The sequence below is a fragment of the Schistocerca piceifrons genome, chromosome 3 (genome assembly GCF_021461385.2).
Source record: "Schistocerca piceifrons isolate TAMUIC-IGC-003096 chromosome 3, iqSchPice1.1, whole genome shotgun sequence".
NCBI lineage: Eukaryota > Metazoa > Arthropoda > Insecta > Orthoptera > Acrididae > Schistocerca > Schistocerca piceifrons.
The window spans coordinates 862,630,943-862,643,303 of NC_060140.1; the positions used below are offsets into that span (position 1 = coordinate 862,630,943).

General features: G+C 52.6%; 26 non-coding genes across 26 annotated transcripts; 6 read left to right on the forward strand and 20 right to left on the reverse strand.

The window, feature by feature from the left end:
• Positions 1–434: 434 nt before the first annotated feature.
• Trnag-ucc lies at positions 435–506 on the forward strand. The gene has a single exon. It is a non-coding gene; the product is annotated as a tRNA-Gly (tRNA).
• A 276-nt stretch (positions 507–782) lies between these two features.
• Positions 783–864, reverse strand: Trnas-aga. Its single transcript has one exon. It is a non-coding gene; the product is annotated as a tRNA-Ser (tRNA).
• Positions 865–1,003: 139 nt separating this feature from the next.
• On the reverse strand, positions 1,004–1,076 carry Trnak-uuu. The gene has a single exon. It is a non-coding gene; the product is annotated as a tRNA-Lys (tRNA).
• Positions 1,077–1,372: 296 nt separating this feature from the next.
• Trnae-uuc lies at positions 1,373–1,444 on the reverse strand. The gene has a single exon. It is a non-coding gene; the product is annotated as a tRNA-Glu (tRNA).
• A 308-nt stretch (positions 1,445–1,752) lies between these two features.
• Positions 1,753–1,825, reverse strand: Trnam-cau. Its single transcript has one exon. It is a non-coding gene; the product is annotated as a tRNA-Met (tRNA).
• Positions 1,826–2,802: 977 nt separating this feature from the next.
• Positions 2,803–2,874, forward strand: Trnag-ucc. The gene has a single exon. It is a non-coding gene; the product is annotated as a tRNA-Gly (tRNA).
• Positions 2,875–3,150: 276 nt separating this feature from the next.
• On the reverse strand, positions 3,151–3,232 carry Trnas-aga. Its single transcript has one exon. It is a non-coding gene; the product is annotated as a tRNA-Ser (tRNA).
• Positions 3,233–3,371: 139 nt separating this feature from the next.
• Positions 3,372–3,444, reverse strand: Trnak-uuu. The gene has a single exon. It is a non-coding gene; the product is annotated as a tRNA-Lys (tRNA).
• Positions 3,445–3,740: 296 nt separating this feature from the next.
• Trnae-uuc lies at positions 3,741–3,812 on the reverse strand. The gene has a single exon. It is a non-coding gene; the product is annotated as a tRNA-Glu (tRNA).
• Positions 3,813–4,120: 308 nt separating this feature from the next.
• On the reverse strand, positions 4,121–4,193 carry Trnam-cau. The gene has a single exon. It is a non-coding gene; the product is annotated as a tRNA-Met (tRNA).
• Positions 4,194–5,170: 977 nt separating this feature from the next.
• Positions 5,171–5,242, forward strand: Trnag-ucc. The gene has a single exon. It is a non-coding gene; the product is annotated as a tRNA-Gly (tRNA).
• A 276-nt stretch (positions 5,243–5,518) lies between these two features.
• Trnas-aga lies at positions 5,519–5,600 on the reverse strand. The gene has a single exon. It is a non-coding gene; the product is annotated as a tRNA-Ser (tRNA).
• A 139-nt stretch (positions 5,601–5,739) lies between these two features.
• On the reverse strand, positions 5,740–5,812 carry Trnak-uuu. Its single transcript has one exon. It is a non-coding gene; the product is annotated as a tRNA-Lys (tRNA).
• Positions 5,813–6,108: 296 nt separating this feature from the next.
• Trnae-uuc lies at positions 6,109–6,180 on the reverse strand. Its single transcript has one exon. It is a non-coding gene; the product is annotated as a tRNA-Glu (tRNA).
• A 308-nt stretch (positions 6,181–6,488) lies between these two features.
• Trnam-cau lies at positions 6,489–6,561 on the reverse strand. Its single transcript has one exon. It is a non-coding gene; the product is annotated as a tRNA-Met (tRNA).
• Positions 6,562–7,537: 976 nt separating this feature from the next.
• Positions 7,538–7,609, forward strand: Trnag-ucc. Its single transcript has one exon. It is a non-coding gene; the product is annotated as a tRNA-Gly (tRNA).
• Positions 7,610–7,885: 276 nt separating this feature from the next.
• On the reverse strand, positions 7,886–7,967 carry Trnas-aga. The gene has a single exon. It is a non-coding gene; the product is annotated as a tRNA-Ser (tRNA).
• Positions 7,968–8,106: 139 nt separating this feature from the next.
• Positions 8,107–8,179, reverse strand: Trnak-uuu. The gene has a single exon. It is a non-coding gene; the product is annotated as a tRNA-Lys (tRNA).
• Positions 8,180–8,475: 296 nt separating this feature from the next.
• On the reverse strand, positions 8,476–8,547 carry Trnae-uuc. The gene has a single exon. It is a non-coding gene; the product is annotated as a tRNA-Glu (tRNA).
• Positions 8,548–8,855: 308 nt separating this feature from the next.
• On the reverse strand, positions 8,856–8,928 carry Trnam-cau. The gene has a single exon. It is a non-coding gene; the product is annotated as a tRNA-Met (tRNA).
• A 977-nt stretch (positions 8,929–9,905) lies between these two features.
• Positions 9,906–9,977, forward strand: Trnag-ucc. The gene has a single exon. It is a non-coding gene; the product is annotated as a tRNA-Gly (tRNA).
• A 276-nt stretch (positions 9,978–10,253) lies between these two features.
• Trnas-aga lies at positions 10,254–10,335 on the reverse strand. Its single transcript has one exon. It is a non-coding gene; the product is annotated as a tRNA-Ser (tRNA).
• A 139-nt stretch (positions 10,336–10,474) lies between these two features.
• On the reverse strand, positions 10,475–10,547 carry Trnak-uuu. The gene has a single exon. It is a non-coding gene; the product is annotated as a tRNA-Lys (tRNA).
• Positions 10,548–10,843: 296 nt separating this feature from the next.
• Trnae-uuc lies at positions 10,844–10,915 on the reverse strand. The gene has a single exon. It is a non-coding gene; the product is annotated as a tRNA-Glu (tRNA).
• A 308-nt stretch (positions 10,916–11,223) lies between these two features.
• Trnam-cau lies at positions 11,224–11,296 on the reverse strand. The gene has a single exon. It is a non-coding gene; the product is annotated as a tRNA-Met (tRNA).
• Positions 11,297–12,273: 977 nt separating this feature from the next.
• Trnag-ucc lies at positions 12,274–12,345 on the forward strand. The gene has a single exon. It is a non-coding gene; the product is annotated as a tRNA-Gly (tRNA).
• Positions 12,346–12,361: the final 16 nt, after the last annotated feature.

A 12,361-nucleotide genomic window follows, 5' to 3' on the forward strand; every position in this document is an offset into this window, starting at 1 on the left:
CTCTCAGACCGAACACGCTGAGCTATCGTGCCGGCAAGCCTTAAGATTATGAGACTTACGCGCTGCCTACTGCACTACTGAGGCACATGCCATTGAACCAGCGATGCTCGTCAAGCTGCCCGTGCTTCCCGAGCACTTTTCTGCAGGGGAAAGTGGGATTGCCACCCAGCGACGTCGGATACAACCGAAAAAAGTGCTACACACGCGGAGTGCTCCACTACACTGCCTTAAAACGAATGCTCATCTCTATCGTGTGAGTAACCTTGCGGCCGCGGCGACTAGTCTTGCCCAAAGACGCAGCGTGCGTGGAGGCGCTACCCGAATGCGTGTGGATGCACCCTCCTACCTCGAAAAGCGCCTGCAGCTACTATCACCGTGGGCCGCTGCTGGCGGGCAGGAAGCCGACACAGCGGGGCGTTGCGAGCAGCGGCTGTGCGGTGGTGGTGTAATGGTGAGCATAGTTGCCTTCCAAGCAGTTGATCCGGGTTCGATTCCCGGCCACCGCAAATGGCGCTAGTTTTTTTCGTATGAGTATGTGAGCCGGGTGCTGTTAAATGAAGGTTTTTTTCGTCGTAGCTCCACGCAGACCATCCTGTAGTATGTCCCGACTTGTCCCGACTTTGCTCGGCTGACGCGAAAGCTGACGCTTGGAATTCGCCCTTATCAAAAGGACAGGCACTATAAACGGCTGTGAGAGGCGAGGTGTGGAGAGGTACCAAAACGACAGGCAATCTGCGAAATTTTCTGCTCGTTGTTCTTAAACAAAAAAAAGAAAAATCCGACGCAGTCGGTAGGACTCGAACCTACGCTCCCAGAGGGAATCTGATTTCTAGTCAGACGCCTTAACCACTCGGCCACGACTGCTCGTAACCCAAGTTTCCCTGGAATCGTGAAAAATCCAACCGGTCTGCGCAGAATGTTGACAGGAAACGAACTCCGTGCACTGATTACGGCAGGGCTACCATCGCTACGAGACGAGCCATTACGGAAACGTTAAAATCTTCGCCCGGACAGGGACTTGAACCCTGGACCCTTAGGTTAAAAGCCTAATGCTCTACCGACTGAGCTATCCGGGCTCACGCTCGTTGTGGATGGAGCGGCTGCAAGCAATGTAAATAACTGGAACGCGTGTGTAGGCGTACTACGGTAATTTCTGGCTTCTGGCGCAACTGGCGACTTCACCGACTTCCCACTGACGCTGGTAGCAGCCCAACCACGGACCAGTGCCTCTTCTCCCTTTATTCCGGTGCCGACAGTAATTGCATCATGTGCCTGTTTTCCCCGATTACGTTCGGTCGAAGCTTCGGAAGGTGGGCGACAAACGACAGTTCGAAGGCCAAAACATGGAGCGTTGTGTGCGCAAAAACTTCCGTTCCGGTACCGGGAATGGAACCCGGGCCTCCTGGGTGAAAGCCAGGTATCCTAGCCACTAGACCACACCGGATTTGCTCGATAAGCGTGAGGTTTTCTCCGTCTCCTCTCGTATTTCGTGCTGAATCTGGACTCAGTGCAGTTCTCCGTTTGCGAGCATATTTGCGCCTACAGACTGGCATGGCGCACAGCCCGAAATTGACTATTCATTATTTTACTCCTAACAAGGGAGGAGAAAGATCAAAGTTGTACGTTGTCATAATTGGAAATAAACGTATTGACGCTGAGGCGTAGACTCCTTATGGATAACGAACGACAATTAAGTTCGTTCCCTAGCAACAGCAACGCCGTTAATTCAGCCATGATGTACAGCAAATTAAATGCCCCGGGTGAGGATCGAACTCACGACCTTAAGACTATGAGACTTACGCGCTACCTACTGCGCTACCGAGGCACGTTGCAAGTAACGTTACAGGAAACTTGGTAAGTCTCTCATATTAGAGATAGACAGTTCGCGCTTTCTCAAGAATCTGTTGTGTTGCTACACGTGCTTTCCCTACTTGCTAGATTAAACTGCTGCCGCAGTTTTTTCAACGGAACGCAGCACTGCCCGAGGTTACAGTACATCGCCCTTGCGGCACCTGAACACAGCGGCCTGTTGGGACAGGCCGACGTCAGAGTTCAGAAATAGCATACGACCGTTCAAGTACGGTCTATTGCGTGCTGCGTGTATGGTTCCTCTCACAGCGAATCCTGCTATACATTCCTGAGGCTGACGCAGCTCAGGCGAGGAATCGGCGCGGCAGCATTATAGCGAGAACAGCAGAACGATGCATCGGCCGGGAATCGAACCCGGGCCGTCCGCATGCTAAGCGAGCATTCACCAATTTTTTTTTTTTCTTCTCATTTCTTTCGTTGCATTTGTTGGGGGCGGACGTCCGATGGCGCCCGTTCAAGTTCATCGTTGACTCGGTCTTTTATTACAGAGGGCAGATAACTCTCAGACCGAACACGCTGAGCTATCGTGCCGGCAAGCCTTAAGATTATGAGACTTACGCGCTGCCTACTGCACTACTGAGGCACATGCCATTGAACCAGCGATGCTCGTCAAGCTGCCCGTGCTTCCCGAGCACTTTTCTGCAGGGGAAAGTGGGATTGCCACCCAGCGACGTCGGATACAACCGAAAAAAGTGCTACACACGCGGAGTGCTCCACTACACTGCCTTAAAACGAATGCTCATCTCTATCGTGTGAGTAACCTTGCGGCCGCGGCGACTAGTCTTGCCCAAAGACGCAGCGTGCGTGGAGGCGCTACCCGAATGCGTGTGGATGCACCCTCCTACCTCGAAAAGCGCCTGCAGCTACTATCACCGTGGGCCGCTGCTGGCGGGCAGGAAGCCGACACAGCGGGGCGTTGCGAGCAGCGGCTGTGCGGTGGTGGTGTAATGGTGAGCATAGTTGCCTTCCAAGCAGTTGATCCGGGTTCGATTCCCGGCCACCGCAAATGGCGCTAGTTTTTTTCGTATGAGTATGTGAGCCGGGTGCTGTTAAATGAAGGTTTTTTTCGTCGTAGCTCCACGCAGACCATCCTGTAGTATGTCCCGACTTGTCCCGACTTTGCTCGGCTGACGCGAAAGCTGACGCTTGGAATTCGCCCTTATCAAAAGGACAGGCACTATAAACGGCTGTGAGAGGCGAGGTGTGGAGAGGTACCAAATCGACAGGCAATCTGCGAAATTTTCTGCTCGTTGTTCTTAAACAAAAAAAAGAAAAATCCGACGCAGTCGGTAGGACTCGAACCTACGCTCCCAGAGGGAATCTGATTTCTAGTCAGACGCCTTAACCACTCGGCCACGACTGCTCGTAACCCAAGCTTCCCTGGAATCGTGAAAAATCCAACCGGTCTGCGCAGAATGTTGACAGGAAACGAACTCCGTGCACTGATTACGGCAGGGCTACCATCGCTACGAGACGAGCCATTACGGAAACGTTAAAATCTTCGCCCGGACAGGGACTTGAACCCTGGACCCTTAGGTTAAAAGCCTAATGCTCTACCGACTGAGCTATCCGGGCTCACGCTCGTTGTGGATGGAGCGGCTGCAAGCAATGTAAATAACTGGAACGCGTGTGTAGGCGTACTACGGTAATTTCTGGCTTCTGGCGCAACTGGCGACTTCACCGACTTCCCACTGACGCTGGTAGCAGCCCAACCACGGACCAGTGCCTCTTCTCCCTTTATTCCGGTGCCGACAGTAATTGCATCATGTGCCTGTTTTCCCCGATTACGTTCGGTCGAAGCTTCGGAAGGTGGGCGACAAACGACAGTTCGAAGGCCAAAACATGGAGCGTTGTGTGCGCAAAAACTTCCGTTCCGGTACCGGGAATGGAACCCGGGCCTCCTGGGTGAAAGCCAGGTATCCTAGCCACTAGACCACACCGGATTTGCTCAATAAGCGTGAGGTTTTCTCCGTCTCCTCTCGTATTTCGTGCTGAATCTGGACTCAGTGCAGTTCTCCGTTTGCGAGCATATTTGCGCCTACAGACTGGCATGGCGCACAGCCCGAAATTGACTATTCATTATTTTACTCCTAACAAGGGAGGAGAAAGATCAAAGTTGTACGTTGTCATAATTGGAAATAAACGTATTGACGCTGAGGCGTAGACTCCTTATGGATAACGAACGACAATTAAGTTCGTTCCCTAGCAACAGCAACGCCGTTAATTCAGCCATGATGTACAGCAAATTAAATGCCCCGGGTGAGGATCGAACTCACGACCTTAAGACTATGAGACTTACGCGCTACCTACTGCGCTACCGAGGCACGTTGCAAGTAACGTTACAGGAAACTTGGTAAGTCTCTCATATTAGAGATAGACAGTTCGCGCTTTCTCAAGAATCTGTTGTGTTGCTACACGTGCTTTCCCTACTTGCTAGATTAAACTGCTGCCGCAGTTTTTTCAACGGAACGCAGCACTGCCCGAGGTTACAGTACATCGCCCTTGCGGCACCTGAACACAGCGGCCTGTTGGGACAGGCCGACGTCAGAGTTCAGAAATAGCATACGACCGTTCAAGTACGGTCTATTGCGTGCTGCGTGTATGGTTCCTCTCACAGCGAATCCTGCTATACATTCCTGAGGCTGACGCAGCTCAGGCGAGGAATCGGCGCGGCAGCATTATAGCGAGAACAGCAGAACGATGCATCGGCCGGGAATCGAACCCGGGCCGTCCGCATGCTAAGCGAGCATTCACCAATTTTTTTTTTTTCTTCTCATTTCTTTCGTTGCATTTGTTGGGGGCGGACGTCCGATGGCGCCCGTTCAAGTTCATCGTTGACTCGGTCTTTTATTACAGAGGGCAGATAACTCTCAGACCGAACACGCTGAGCTATCGTGCCGGCAAGCCTTAAGATTATGAGACTTACGCGCTGCCTACTGCACTACTGAGGCACATGCCATTGAACCAGCGATGCTCGTCAAGCTGCCCGTGCTTCCCGAGCACTTTTCTGCAGGGGAAAGTGGGATTGCCACCCAGCGACGTCGGATACAACCGAAAAAAGTGCTACACACGCGGAGTGCTCCACTACACTGCCTTAAAACGAATGCTCATCTCTATCGTGTGAGTAACCTTGCGGCCGCGGCGACTAGTCTTGCCCAAAGACGCAGCGTGCGTGGAGGCGCTACCCGAATGCGTGTGGATGCACCCTCCTACCTCGAAAAGCGCCTGCAGCTACTATCACCGTGGGCCGCTGCTGGCGGGCAGGAAGCCGACACAGCGGGGCGTTGCGAGCAGCGGCTGTGCGGTGGTGGTGTAATGGTGAGCATAGTTGCCTTCCAAGCAGTTGATCCGGGTTCGATTCCCGGCCACCGCAAATGGCGCTAGTTTTTTTCGTATGAGTATGTGAGCCGGGTGCTGTTAAATGAAGGTTTTTTTCGTCGTAGCTCCACGCAGACCATCCTGTAGTATGTCCCGACTTGTCCCGACTTTGCTCGGCTGACGCGAAAGCTGACGCTTGGAATTCGCCCTTATCAAAAGGACAGGCACTATAAACGGCTGTGAGAGGCGAGGTGTGGAGAGGTACCAAATCGACAGGCAATCTGCGAAATTTTCTGCTCGTTGTTCTTAAACAAAAAAAAGAAAAATCCGACGCAGTCGGTAGGACTCGAACCTACGCTCCCAGAGGGAATCTGATTTCTAGTCAGACGCCTTAACCACTCGGCCACGACTGCTCGTAACCCAAGCTTCCCTGGAATCGTGAAAAATCCAACCGGTCTGCGCAGAATGTTGACAGGAAACGAACTCCGTGCACTGATTACGGCAGGGCTACCATCGCTACGAGACGAGCCATTACGGAAACGTTAAAATCTTCGCCCGGACAGGGACTTGAACCCTGGACCCTTAGGTTAAAAGCCTAATGCTCTACCGACTGAGCTATCCGGGCTCACGCTCGTTGTGGATGGAGCGGCTGCAAGCAATGTAAATAACTGGAACGCGTGTGTAGGCGTACTACGGTAATTTCTGGCTTCTGGCGCAACTGGCGACTTCACCGACTTCCCACTGACGCTGGTAGCAGCCCAACCACGGACCAGTGCCTCTTCTCCCTTTATTCCGGTGCCGACAGTAATTGCATCATGTGCCTGTTTTCCCCGATTACGTTCGGTCGAAGCTTCGGAAGGTGGGCGACAAACGACAGTTCGAAGGCCAAAACATGGAGCGTTGTGTGCGCAAACACTTCCGTTCCAGTACCGGGAATGGAACCCGGGCCTCCTGGGTGAAAGCCAGGTATCCTAGCCACTAGACCACACCGGATTTGCTCGATAAGCGTGAGGTTTTCTCCGTCTCCTCTCGTATTTCGTGCTGAATCTGGACTCAGTGCAGTTCTCCGTTTGCGAGCATATTTGCGCCTACAGACTGGCATGGCGCACAGCCCGAAATTGACTATTCATTATTTTACTCCTAACAAGGGAGGAGAAAGATCAAAGTTGTACGTTGTCATAATTGGAAATAAACGTATTGACGCTGAGGCGTAGACTCCTTATGGATAACGAACGACAATTAAGTTCGTTCCCTAGCAACAGCAACGCCGTTAATTCAGCCATGATGTACAGCAAATTAAATGCCCCGGGTGAGGATCGAACTCACGACCTTAAGACTATGAGACTTACGCGCTACCTACTGCGCTACCGAGGCACGTTGCAAGTAACGTTACAGGAAACTTGGTAAGTCTCTCATATTAGAGATAGACAGTTCGCGCTTTCTCAAGAATCTGTTGTGTTGCTACACGTGCTTTCCCTACTTGCTAGATTAAACTGCTGCCGCAGTTTTTTCAACGGAACGCAGCACTGCCCGAGGTTACAGTACATCGCCCTTGCGGCACCTGAACACAGCTGCCTGTTGGGACAGGCCGACGTCAGAGTTCAGAAATAGCATACGACCGTTCAAGTACGGTCTATTGCGTGCTGCGTGTATGGTTCCTCTCACAGCGAATCCTGCTATACATTCCTGAGGCTGACGCAGCTCAGGCGAGGAATCGGCGCGGCAGCATTATAGCGAGAACAGCAGAACGATGCATCGGCCGGGAATCGAACCCGGGCCGTCCGCATGCTAAGCGAGCATTCACCAATTTTTTTTTTTCTTCTCATTTCTTTCGTTGCATTTGTTGGGGGCGGACGTCCGATGGCGCCCGTTCAAGTTCATCGTTGACTCGGTCTTTTATTACAGAGGGCAGATAACTCTCAGACCGAACACGCTGAGCTATGTTGCCGGCAAGCCTTAAGATTATGAGACTTACGCGCTGCCTACTGCACTACTGAGGCACATGCCATTGAACCAGCGATGCTCGTCAAGCTGCCCGTGCTTCCCGAGCACTTTTCTGCAGGGGAAAGTGGGATTGCCACCCAGCGACGTCGGATACAACCGAAAAAAGTGCTACACACGCGGAGTGCTCCACTACACTGCCTTAAAACGAATGCTCATCTCTATCGTGTGAGTAACCTTGCGGCCGCGGCGACTAGTCTTGCCCAAAGACGCAGCGTGCGTGGAGGCGCTACCCGAATGCGTGTGGATGCACCCTCCTACCTCGAAAAGCGCCTGCAGCTACTATCACCGTGGGCCGCTGCTGGCGGGCAGGAAGCCGACACAGCGGGGCGTTGCGAGCAGCGGCTGTGCGGTGGTGGTGTAATGGTGAGCATAGTTGCCTTCCAAGCAGTTGATCCGGGTTCGATTCCCGGCCACCGCAAATGGCGCTAGTTTTTTTCGTATGAGTATGTGAGCCGGGTGCTGTTAAATGAAGGTTGTTTTCGTCGTAGCTCCACGCAGACCATCCTGTAGTATGTCCCGACTTGTCCCGACTTTGCTCGGCTGACGCGAAAGCTGACGCTTGGAATTCGCCCTTATCAAAAGGACAGGCACTATAAACGGCTGTGAGAGGCGAGGTGTGGAGAGGTACCAAATCGACAGGCAATCTGCGAAATTTTCTGCTCGTTGTTCTTAAACAAAAAAAAGAAAAATCCGACGCAGTCGGTAGGACTCGAACCTACGCTCCCAGAGGGAATCTGATTTCTAGTCAGACGCCTTAACCACTCGGCCACGACTGCTCGTAACCCAAGCTTCCCTGGAATCGTGAAAAATCCAACCGGTCTGCGCAGAATGTTGACAGGAAACGAACTCCGTGCACTGATTACGGCAGGGCTACCATCGCTACGAGACGAGCCATTACGGAAACGTTAAAATCTTCGCCCGGACAGGGACTTGAACCCTGGACCCTTAGGTTAAAAGCCTAATGCTCTACCGACTGAGCTATCCGGGCTCACGCTCGTTGTGGATGGAGCGGCTGCAAGCAATGTAAATAACTGGAACGCGTGTGTAGGCGTACTACGGTAATTTCTGGCTTCTGGCGCAACTGGCGACTTCACCGACTTCCCACTGACGCTGGTAGCAGCCCAACCACGGACCAGTGCCTCTTCTCCCTTTATTCCGGTGCCGACAGTAATTGCATCATGTGCCTGTTTTCCCCGATTACGTTCGGTCGAAGCTTCGGAAGGTGGGCGACAAACGACAGTTCGAAGGCCAAAACATGGAGCGTTGTGTGCGCAAAAACTTCCGTTCCAGTACCGGGAATGGAACCCGGGCCTCCTGGGTGAAAGCCAGGTATCCTAGCCACTAGACCACACCGGATTTGCTCAATAAGCGTGAGGTTTTCTCCGTCTCCTCTCGTATTTCGTGCTGAATCTGGACTCAGTGCAGTTCTCCGTTTGCGAGCATATTTGCGCCTACAGACTGGCATGGCGCACAGCCCGAAATTGACTATTCATTATTTTACTCCTAACAAGGGAGGAGAAAGATCAAAGTTGTACGTTGTCATAATTGGAAATAAACGTATTGACGCTGAGGCGTAGACTCCTTATGGATAACGAACGACAATTAAGTTCGTTCCCTAGCAACAGCAACGCCGTTAATTCAGCCATGATGTACAGCAAATTAAATGCCCCGGGTGAGGATCGAACTCACGACCTTAAGACTATGAGACTTACGCGCTACCTACTGCGCTACCGAGGCACGTTGCAAGTAACGTTACAGGAAACTTGGTAAGTCTCTCATATTAGAGATAGACAGTTCGCGCTTTCTCAAGAATCTGTTGTGTTGCTACACGTGCTTTCCCTACTTGCTAGATTAAACTGCTGCCGCAGTTTTTTCAACGGAACGCAGCACTGCCCGAGGTTACAGTACATCGCCCTTGCGGCACCTGAACACAGCGGCCTGTTGGGACAGGCCGACGTCAGAGTTCAGAAATAGCATACGACCGTTCAAGTACGGTCTATTGCGTGCTGCGTGTATGGTTCCTCTCACAGCGAATCCTGCTATACATTCCTGAGGCTGACGCAGCTCAGGCGAGGAATCGGCGCGGCAGCATTATAGCGAGAACAGCAGAACGATGCATCGGCCGGGAATCGAACCCGGGCCGTCCGCATGCTAAGCGAGCATTCACCAATTTTTTTTCTTTCTTCTCATTTCTTTCGTTGCATTTGTTGGGGGCGGACGTCCGATGGCGCCCGTTCAAGTTCATCGTTGACTCGGTCTTTTATTACAGAGGGCAGATAACTCTCAGACCGAACACGCTGAGCTATGTTGCCGGCAAGCCTTAAGATTATGAGACTTACGCGCTGCCTACTGCACTACTGAGGCACATGCCATTGAACCAGCGATGCTCGTCAAGCTGCCCGTGCTTCCCGAGCACTTTTCTGCAGGGGAAAGTGGGATTGCCACCCAGCGACGTCGGATACAACCGAAAAAAGTGCTACACACGCGGAGTGCTCCACTACACTGCCTTAAAACGAATGCTCATCTCTATCGTGTGAGTAACCTTGCGGCCGCGGCGACTAGTCTTGCCCAAAGACGCAGCGTGCGTGGAGGCGCTACCCGAATGCGTGTGGATGCACCCTCCTACCTCGAAAAGCGCCTGCAGCTACTATCACCGTGGGCCGCTGCTGGCGGGCAGGAAGCCGACACAGCGGGGCGTTGCGAGCAGCGGCTGTGCGGTGGTGGTGTAATGGTGAGCATAGTTGCCTTCCAAGCAGTTGATCCGGGTTCGATTCCCGGCCACCGCAAATGGCGCTAGTTTTTTTCGTATGAGTATGTGAGCCGGGTGCTGTTAAATGAAGGTTTTTTTCGTCGTAGCTCCACGCAGACCATCCTGTAGTATGTCCCGACTTGTCCCGACTTTGCTCGGCTGACGCGAAAGCTGACGCTTGGAATTCGCCCTTATCAAGAGGACAGGCACTATAAACGGCTGTGAGAGGCGAGGTGTGGAGAGGTACCAAATCGACAGGCAATCTGCGAAATTTTCTGCTCGTTGTTCTTAAACAAAAAAAAGAAAAATCCGACGCAGTCGGTAGGACTCGAACCTACGCTCCCAGAGGGAATCTGATTTCTAGTCAGACGCCTTAACCACTCGGCCACGACTGCTCGTAACCCAAGCTTCCCTGGAATCGTGAAAAATCCAACCGGTCTGCGCAGAATGTTGACAGGAAACGAACTCCGTGCACTGATTACGGCAGGGCTACCATCGCTACGAGACGAGCCATTACGGAAACGTTAAAATCTTCGCCCGGACAGGGACTTGAACCCTGGACCCTTAGGTTAAAAGCCTAATGCTCTACCGACTGAGCTATCCGGGCTCACGCTCGTTGTGGATGGAGCAGCTGCAAGCAATGTAAATAACTGGAACGCGTGTGTAGGCGTACTACGGTAATTTCTGGCTTCTGGCGCAACTGGCGACTTCACCGACTTCCCACTGACGCTGGTAGCAGCCCAACCACGGACCAGTGCCTCTTCTCCCTTTATTCCGGTGCCGACAGTAATTGCATCATGTGCCTGTTTTCCCCGATTACGTTCGGTCGAAGCTTCGGAAGGTGGGCGACAAACGACAGTTCGAAGGCCAAAACATGGAGCGTTGTGTGCGCAAACACTTCCGTTCCAGTACCGGGAATGGAACCCGGGCCTACTGGGTGAAAGCCAGGTATCCTAGCCACTAGACCACACCGGATTTGCTCGATAAGCGTGAGGTTTTCTCCGTCTCCTCTCGTATTTCGTGCTGAATCTGGACTCAGTGCAGTTCTCCGTTTGCGAGCATATTTGCGCCTACAGACTGGCATGGCGCACAGCCCGAAATTGACTATTCATTATTTTACTCCTAACAAGGGAGGAGAAAGATCAAAGTTGTACGTTGTCATAATTGGAAATAAACGTATTGACGCTGAGGCGTAGACTCCTTATGGATAACGAACGACAATTAAGTTCGTTCCCTAGCAACAGCAACGCCGTTAATTCAGCCATGATGTACAGCAAATTAAATGCCCCGGGTGAGGATCGAACTCACGACCTTAAGACTATGAGACTTACGCGCTACCTACTGCGCTACCGAGGCACGTTGCAAGTAACGTTACAGGAAACTTGGTAAGTCTCTCATATTAGAGATAGACAGTTCGCGCTTTCTCAAGAATCTGTTGTGTTGCTACACGTGCTTTCCCTACTTGCTAGATTAAACTGCTGCCGCAGTTTTTTCAACGGAACGCAGCACTGCCCGAGGTTACAGTACATCGCCCTTGCGGCACCTGAACACAGCGGCCTGTTGGGACAGGCCGACGTCAGAGTTCAGAAATAGCATACGACCGTTCAAGTACGGTCTATTGCGTGCTGCGTGTATGGTTCCTCTCACAGCGAATCCTGCTATACATTCCTGAGGCTGACGCAGCTCAGGCGAGGAATCGGCGCGGCAGCATTATAGCGAGAACAGCAGAACGATGCATCGGCCGGGAATCGAACCCGGGCCGTCCGCATGCTAAGCGAGCATTCACCAATTTTTTTTTTTTCTTCTCATTTCTTTCGTTGCATTTGTTGGGGGCGGACGTCCGATGGCGCCCGTTCAAGTTCATCGTTGACTCGGTCTTTTATTACAGAGGGCAGATAACTCTCAGACCGAACACGCTGAGCTATGTTGCCGGCAAGCCTTAAGATTATGAGACTTACGCGCTGCCTACTGCACTACTGAGGCACATGCCATTGAACCAGCGATGCTCGTCAAGCTGCCCGTGCTTCCCGAGCACTTTTCTGCAGGGGAAAGTGGGATTGCCACCCAGCGACGTCGGATACAACCGAAAAAAGTGCTACACACGCGGAGTGCTCCACTACACTGCCTTAAAACGAATGCTCATCTCTATCGTGTGAGTAACCTTGCGGCCGCGGCGACTAGTCTTGCCCAAAGACGCAGCGTGCGTGGAGGCGCTACCCGAATGCGTGTGGATGCACCCTCCTACCTCGAAAAGCGCCTGCAGCTACTATCACCGTGGGCCGCTGCTGGCGGGCAGGAAGCCGACACAGCGGGGCGTTGCGAGCAGCGGCTGTGCGGTGGTGGTGTAATGGTGAGCATAGTTGCCTTCCAAGCAGTTGATCCGGGTTCGATTCCCGGCCACCGCAAATGGCGCTAGTTTTT